The 9,240-nt window shown below is 32.8% G+C and overlaps 1 long non-coding RNA gene across 1 annotated transcript; it reads right to left on the minus strand.

Annotated features, from left to right (window-relative positions):
* LOC127721010 (uncharacterized) lies at window positions 1–6,048 on the minus strand. Its single transcript, XR_007991031.1, has 3 exons — window positions 5,984–6,048; window positions 5,544–5,663; window positions 1–282 (listed from the first exon to the last, which is right to left on the minus strand). It is a non-coding gene; the product is annotated as an uncharacterized LOC127721010 (long non-coding RNA).
* Between the last annotated feature and the right edge of the window lie 3,192 nt (window positions 6,049–9,240).

The raw sequence follows: 9,240 nt of genomic DNA on the forward strand, positions 1-9,240 counted from the left end.
CAAATATAGCTTTCATCTTCCCTGCTATTATACCATAGGCAAAATCAATGACGAAATGAGAGAGACTTCCATTAGTATCGTTATACTCGCCAAACTTGGGTATTACGCCAGATACGTCATATGTTGCCCCTAAAGACAACTCAAACTTTTGTAGAAGTACATTATTTGTCCATTTCTTCGGGACTGATCGAGGGGAATTAATATCTTCTGGCGATGTCACCGTTGTTTCTTCTGCATCGACAAATCGCACATGGGCGTCGGTGATGTTTATTTCTTTAGTAACTGAAATAAATGAAAAAGTTAGTATACGCCTCGAATAATCAGAATATGGACAACCCCATTTAAAAGACTATTAGTGGAGTGACAAATCAAGAAAAGCGTGCTTATTTTACGACTTTAATGAACCGGCATAACTGCAGGCTGAAAATAATTTTTTTTTGCAAAGCTAATACATCAATCTTTCTATTTTCCCGGTTGTAGCCATTTCCTACGGTGCAGTTTTTAAAAAAATGGAAATAAAAAGACATGTTGCTTTTTTTCATTCTAAATGCAACACGACACACTATTTTACTTTTTTTGGTTTCTTTTATTAGTCATCAAACTCTTCATTTGGCATTTTATGAAGAGTTTAAAGACTAATTTATATTGTAAAACTATAATTTCTTCTATTTTGCTTTTATTTTTGTTCGTTATCACTCAGTTTTAAGAATAATATGCACTCTGTTCTATTTCCACGGAGTGGTTACAACATTTGTAAATTTACATTGCATCGATATTTTCCAAATTTTTCGCGCTAAAAAGTTATAAAACTTCATTTTGTACAGTTATGAGACCTCTCCGGCTAGATTTTTCTAATAAATTCACGTTTTCCGACATATTTTGATATACATAATAATTCTATGAATTCTCGGATTTATTTCTCCTACCGATACGATGTAGATTTACTTTTTCTTGACGAATCGCTTCAGAAATTCATCATACTATTGTTCGTGTTTTTGTCAAATATGTTGGTATTGATATTTTTGTATCACAGGTTTATTCAACAATACTTTAAAAAGATTTTGACTGATAAATTTTTGCCAAAATGATATTTTATCGTGTTTTTTTCTAAAAGTTGAAAATAGTTTTTTTTCAACAATTAAAGTGAAATTGGAGCGGATAATTGTTATTCCGAGAATATATCTACGCATAGTAGTTCACTAATGCTGACATCTTCGCAAACTTTTTTTATTATATATCTTAGTCTGTTATGACCAGATAAATGCCCATGCCTTTTGACTGGACTGCTAGTATGTTCTGCAAGCACAAATCGTAGAAACTCGAAAAAAATCTACGTTTCAATGAATCTGACGAAGGGCTCCATAAAAAATAATTAAATTATCTAAACGACATTAAGAAATAAAGTCACTCCATTTTCACAAGAGTTTAAAACCAAGGCCCTTTACTACAGGGATTGCTCTGTTATTTTTTCAACTTAGCAATCGGAAGAAAGAAGATTTTACGATGAGTTAAATGTTTTACATATACGAGAAGGCTTCTCATTGCCTGTTTTGTGTTATCCTTGAAGACTTAAGCTTGCTTGTGCACAAAAAGCCTTTGATATGTCTTTTCTTTTGGTAAAATACTGATCAATACTGCTGCTTCCTACTTCATGAATTGAAAACAAAGTACGATTCAGTCAAACTACAGTGTAAGTTTGAAAAACATTATGCAAAATCAATCGTTAAACGGAAACAAAAAGGGCAGGGAGAATCAAATGTAGGGTTCAGTATTTCACTGATTTCGAAAGGCTTTCAAGCAGCTAACCATGTAAAATATGGATAAATACTGACAGAAATTGAAACGGAAATTGAGACAATAACTACCAATGAAGACCAAACATTACACGCAGCCGCTTCAATAATTCCTACATAAATGTAGTCCTTAGAAAGAACAAATAGGACTTACCCAACAACATCTAAAATATCTATTTCATATGCCATACAGCACTCCTTGCTTGCTTAAGAAGTTCTTGTTGTGGATAGGTGATGTTTAAGCTTACAATGGTGAGGGTATTTACTTCTGAACTTCCTGACGGCAAGATGTCTAAAGTCTTAGCAATAGCAGAATGTATAGTTACATTAAGCAACTATTTTTTCATACCATTTCATGTAAAATTTCCGTTACAACTACACCTTGAGTGTGGATAAGAATAATGTAAATGACAATCTAAATTCCCATAGCTTTCGTGCATGATACTCGGAAGTACGAAAATATCTCACTATTTATTCCTTATAAAATTAGGAAATAGGCAAAATCCAAACATGTCATATTTATCTTATGGTATTGCTGCATTTCAAGAAGGTGTTCATATAATTTAAGCGGGAGCTTATTATATTGACATTAATGCTGAGACAATTGATGGTAAAAATACTTTTCACTCCAAACTTATGGCTGTCTTTCAGTAGAAAACAGACACTTCAAACGCTATCATAATATAAAAAAGCAGATGTTGTATGATTGCCAATGAGACAACTCTTCACAAGAGACCAAATGACACATAAATTAACAACTATAGGTCACCGTACGGCCTTCAACAATGAGCAAAGCCCATACCGCATGGTCAGCTACAAAAGGCCCCGAAATGACAAATGTAAAACAATTAAAACGAGAAAACTAACAGCCTAATTTATGTACAAAATAATGAACAAATAACAAATATATAACGCAGCAACAAACGACAACCACTGAATTACAGGCTCCTGACTTGGGACAGGCACATACAGAATGTGGCGGGGATAAACATGTTAGCGGGCGCCCAACCCTCCCCTAACCTGGGACAGTGGCGTAAGTTCCTTTAAAATTTGACTTGAACTAGACAGATCTTTGACGTTTGATGATTTTAATAACAAACTTATGTCATGCTTACCAATCGACAAGCTAAAAAAAAAAGGAAAACATCGATACTTCGGAGTCTTGGATATCTATCCATTTTATTTCAGACAAAACTTAGATGCAAAACCAATTTGTACAGAAAACACTAACAAAATGTTCCCCAATTCGGACCAGCTTTTACAAAAGGCTGTCAGAATTCAAATTTGTATATACGTTTCTACCTTATGCTCCAGTCATTTACACCGAACATAGCAACAGTTTATTATAATTACCACTATGAAATAATGTTTGGATATGTTCAGCAAAATGTTGTGCAAACGTCTGACCAGCAATTGCATGCTAAAGCCAAATAAGAAATATGGTCTATGGCAGACGTTTTTTAGTCCCACATTTTAAGAAATTGAGAATGTCATGGGCTTTCATCTCTCTTTTATAGCAACAGTTAGTAAGTTATTAACTTCAGCTGGGCTAGATGACATATGTGTTGACTCTGGAGTTTATGCTCTAAATACAGTAAGCTTATTCTTATTTGCGAACAGTTTAATCGTAGTGTCCCAGAATTAATACTGCCCTATGATGCTCTCATGGCTCCTTTATTTAAAGCATTTTCAATTGATAAAGAAACATAAACTGTATAAAAAGTATTGAACCAAAAGTATGGACTGCGTTCCTTGACAGTCGAAGTTCATGTTTTGTCTTATCCAAAAGCACTAAGGCATTGACGATTTCTTTACTGTTTATAAAGATCACACATTTGCTTGAAGAATTGAGAACACACACGGGTTTTCCTGGAGAGACCTATGTCATCATATTTTCTTGTTTTTACATGCAAGGGTGAAGAGATTGAAATAAAAGTTGTGTATGCAACACACAGAGTTCGGTTTGTCCAAGTATTTGATCGTGTGGAGGGTTTGAGGAATGTAGGAATCATTTTACTCACGAAGCAATTTTCGAAGAAGACTACGATGAAAACAATGTTTGAACAAATTATGTAAAGTCAGAAATACTGGAAAAATATTTCGTATACATATATTACAGTAGAACTCAGGGATGGGGGTTTCATCTTTAACGATGATTAATGTTTAACCCAGAGAAGAACAATGAAAATGTTGTGCACGTGGTATTTAAAGGACCCTTGCAGCAACTCTTTTTAAGGGGTTCATAGTAGGCTGCTCATGTAAAAATTCCTGCCCATATAATCTCAATTTTCACAACAGAAAAATATATGTTTACTAATCTGTACTTCATTTAAACCATTTTTGTCGGTTACTTAGTGAAATATTTGCGTCTCGCAAGCGGTATATAATTAAAAAAAAAAAAAAAAACTTCGACTACTTCTTAATAAACCGCGTAAAAAACAGAAATATATCTTTAAATGTACATGTACTGTACAAAATATCAATTGAAAGCCATTTCCTGTTTTGCATTTTTCTTGTTGCCCAACTGAATGTCCCTTAAAATAGGCATTTGGTGATTACAATTTTTTTCCAAATTGACTCGAAAGTGAACTGTTATTGTTTATTCTTTCGTTATAGGAGTAATGTCTTGCCTTTTTCACAATTCAGATATTATTTCCTGACTTTTTATAACCCCTTGTGATTTTTTTTTATACCAATGAAAAACTCAACTTCCGAACTTTGACCTCAAATCTTACAAATTTGTTCTATTTTTCATTCGAGTCTACGAAGTTTAAACATTTCTCTAAACGAAAATTCATAATTTAGCCTGCAGTTGGGGTGGTCCCTTAAAATTGAAATTGTTGACTTGGTCACTCCACTATATGTTTTCTCCTTGATATAAAAAGTCAAACTGTTTAAACGGAACTCATCTCCATGTTGCTTTGTTATTTTGTTACGGAACGACCATTTAACGACCCAGGGGGGGGGGGGGGGGGGGAGGGGGGGAGGGGGGATTATGTTTTTTTTCTAAAGAAAATATTCTGATCCCCAATTTGATGGAAAAAAAAATTGTGGTCAAGCAGATGACAAAAAAATATTCTGAATCCAGATTTTCCCCATACCTTATAGTGTTAAATTTTGAAAAAAGTAATTTGATTGATAGCATCGAAAAACTAAAAAAAATTTTTGACTCAGACAAAAACCCAGAACACCCCCTCTCCCCCCCCCCCCCCCAGTTTGTTTGAAGTTAAATGATTGCTCCCTTACTGCGTATAGAGTGACATTGTTTATGTTTGTTTGCTCACTTAAGGATGTTCGCTACTCTGTTTCAGAATAACAAGCTTCTTATAATTGAAAGCATATGGAAAACAGAACTAAGAAAACAGAAAAAATGAAGGGTCCGTTTCCTTGTTTTCGAAGTATAAGCCATTGAAAAATTGGCTGGAAATTATTCTCTCTAGATTTTGCACACATTTAACATGGGCATTCTTTCAAAAACAATGAAAAAATAACAAGGATTTTAAAAGATTTTCAAGCATGACTACATGTAATAAAAAAATATTTGTCTTCGGATTCATTTTTTTTTTTTTAATTTTCACTATTACAAAAAAATATTAATCAACGCACATGCCAAGTTTTACTTTTTGCTGTGGTTTGAATAAATTGAGATGTGTCGTTCTGATAATGTCCTCTTAATTTTTCATTGCTGAATTCCTCTTCAAGAATCAGTCGTGTTTCAATTATTAACTGTGTGATTAAAAAAAATCTTACTTCGACTGCAATGTTCAGATGTACTATTAAACCCGTCTACACAGATACAGCTTGTCATATATTCATCTGAGCAAAAACCAGGAAAACATCTATTACTGTCACTTCTCCAAGAACAGGTTTCTAAATATAAGCAAATCTAATTTAATCAAAACCCAAATAATCAGCATTATACATCTTCATCACTTTATTTTTCTTTAACATTTTTTTTAGACTTTTCGAGAAAGAAAATTGAAGATCATGAATCTAATTTTAATCTCTGTCGACTAACAAAGGGAGAAAATTCTGAAAACTAATGAACTATGACATTGCTGTGATCAAGGTGACATGTTGTGATATTAGTCCTTTTTATCAGTAAATTTACAGTGTGCATTTCAAATAGCATTTGCATATAAACTAGCAATGAGTACTGACTAAACCAAATTATATATGATAATACTTACTTTCACACGCGATTGAGCTGTTATTGTATTTGTATGCTCTTTTAAAACGTGTGGGTGCATTTTCGTATTTACAAAACAAACACTCATTTTGAAATACATTAGGCGAAACATATGGCGAAAGGCATCTTCTAAATTCACACATTGGAATGAATGGACAAACTGAAAATAAAACAACATTTTGTTTTATACGTTTTTATTATTATCTTTTTTTTTTCGTAAAAGTACACAGCCACGTTCGGTCAAAATGATCGTGGACGTTAGATTCGATGCCTCGTGTAGAGAGAATGCCACGCTCTGTGCACGTTAAGAACACTTGTAACAACTCTTTGAGGGCTCCTTATGTGGCCTGTTGCAAGGCGAAGTTTCTGTCCACATCAAATATACCCAGATTTTCAAGGGGCAATCTAAATTTCTCCGACCTCCATCCCGGACGGCCTCTACTTCAGGATCTACCTATTGTATTGATTGTTAATTTGTTCTTGTCCTGAACTTGCATGAAATATTTGTCACTGGACGTTAAGCAACCAACAATCAATCAATCAATATCTTTTTAAGGGAGGCGGTTACGTAGCAGGTTTACAATTTGTATTACTTAAATATAAACAAAATAGTTATCTTTTTGTTCATACATGTTTGACTTATAAAGTCAGGTTTAATCCACCATTTCTACATAAGAAAATGCCTGATCAAAGTCAGGAATATGACAGTTGTTATCCATTCGTTTGATGTGATTGAGCTTTTGATTTTGCCATTTGATTATGGACTTTCCGTTTTGAATTTTCCTCGGAGTTCGGTATTTTTGCTATTTTACTGTTTTTTATAAGGATATTTGAAATGTGCAGGGATAGCAGATGTGGATTATTGATATCCTCTCTAAACATTATATATCAGGTTTGAATTTTACTTTTAAAAGTACAAAGTATTAATTTTAATACAAATAACAGATCGAAATGTGCCCCAATTGATGCAAATATTTATATATATTGACATAATAACATGAGGGCAGTCTAAATTTTTCGAAAACAAGTTTGCTGAAGAACATACATACAGAAATCGAATTCAGAGATTTTTCGAAGATTTGTTGTTTTCATTTCGAATAGGACATCCTAAGTTTAAGAAGACTTACCTAATTATCTCAAAACACGTATGTACCGATCTTAATTTTAAGATAAATTTGAGGATATATCGTATCTAAGGAGGCTTTTGTTAACTTAATTCAAGAGTAAGAATTCGTAAGACCAATGAGCATCCTTGATAATGTCTAATCTTAAGAAAGTTTTGTTAAAGAACGAGTTAGTGTCAAATTTGGTCAATCAATTAAATATCTTGGCCATTTTCAAAAAAAAATTAGAATTCATTTAATTTGAGATCTTAACAACACAGTTCAATTGTTCACCTTAATGTTGTAACAGCATTAAAGATGACTAAGAAAGCACTGTACTAAACAAACGAATGAGGAAAAAACATTTCAAATAGCATGTAGATACTTACATAAAGTGGACATAATTGTATCTAATTCTTAAAAAAATACATTAACATATCCGCCAACGCTTGCTCCGAATAAAATCCTTAATTTAAGGAAAAATATCAATACAGATGATTAATGTTAATATAGGTTTTAGCTCGTCGATTTTATTTTATGAAGTTAAATTTGTGGGAGATGGCTGACTGCAAACACAAATTGATGTTGTTACCTACAGTTAAAATAGTAATCAGGAATAGCCTTCCTTCAGTTCTTGTCGAAAATCAACTGTCATGTCTTCTTTGACTGTCCATGACGTTAAAATACTAAATCCCTGGGATGTGTTTTAGTTGATTTTAGTCTCTGATGCATGATTTTTTATTATTAATTGTTTTTGGCTTTTAACTAGCTGTCAGTAACTGCGAGTACAAGTACTCTCAAATCGTACTTTCTTGTTTATTTGACCTGTTGATACTAATTGAAATGCTTTTTTGTTATCTAATGTTTACTTATTCAGGGTTATATCTGGTCTATATACCAGCTTTCATAAGTGTTTGGTATTACTATAAATTTTCACTTCTTCGTACTATGAACATCAAAATCATTTATTTTGTAAAAATATTTCCTTTCTCTTTTGAACTGTACACGTATACCTAACAACAAAATTATTTTCATTTACCTGTGTTTAAAGTAATTGCAAAAAGGCTGATAATTTTGTTCAAGCATATTGTTTTTCTTAAATTGTTTAACATTTCACAGCGGTATAACATGTTACTTTAATTATTCTTCCCTTAGTTTATTTATTTTGTATTTACATTGTATCATAGATCAAATTTATTTGTTCAGTGTATGTTCACTGGTGTTAAGTGCCAATCTGCCTAAGAATCAGGCAGTGGTGAAAACATGACAAACAAAAACCCATTCAAGTTGACATTAATTTATGTTCAAAATGCATAATGGTGCACGAATATAACATTGGTTTTCTTTTCCAATTCTGGTAATTCAAGATATAATTTGATTGAACTGTACTAGAAATTAATAAATAAGGGGAGCTAACTCTGTAATTTGCTATCATTCTAACCAAAAGTTATCTAAAGATTTCTCGAATTACCAGGCATGCAGAAATTAAAGATCTACCATTTCTAACTCAGGATGAAGTAACTTCAAAATAGTATGGTTAGGTCGGTGGGTTTTTTTCGGCCATGCTTTGATTTTTTTCAAAATTGACTGATTCTTACAAAAACAGGCACCATATATGTCTTTTGATTGAGTTAAACCATTTCAATTGATATTTTATAGTGTGTCTTTCTATGTTGTGATGTTACACTATTGTTTCAGATAAGGGTGAAGGTTTGGTACCATTAAAACGTTTAAACCCGCTGCAATTGTTTGCACTTGTCCTAAGTCAGGAATCGGATGTTCAGTAATTGTCGTTTGTTGATGTGGTTCATAAGTGTTTCTCGTTTCTCGTTTTTTATATAGATTAGACCGTTGGTTTCCCGTTTGAATGGTTTTACACTAGTAATTTTTGGGGCCCTTTATAGCTTGCTGTTCGGTGTGAGCCAAGGCTCCGTGTTGAAGACCGTACTTTGACCTATAATGGTTTACTTTTATAAATTTTGACTTGGATGGAGAGTTGTCTCATTGGCACTCATACCACATCTTCTTATATCTATGTATTGGAGAAGCAATGTCTTTTTATTTCAAAGATTAATAAACATGCGAATGTTAATCAAAGTAAATATATATATGAACAAAGAAATACTATGTTGTGCTACGTGTAACTCACTTTTAC

This window comes from Mytilus californianus, unplaced genomic scaffold, assembly GCF_021869535.1.
Source record: "Mytilus californianus isolate M0D057914Y unplaced genomic scaffold, xbMytCali1.0.p SCAF_11, whole genome shotgun sequence".
NCBI lineage: Eukaryota > Metazoa > Mollusca > Bivalvia > Mytilida > Mytilidae > Mytilus > Mytilus californianus.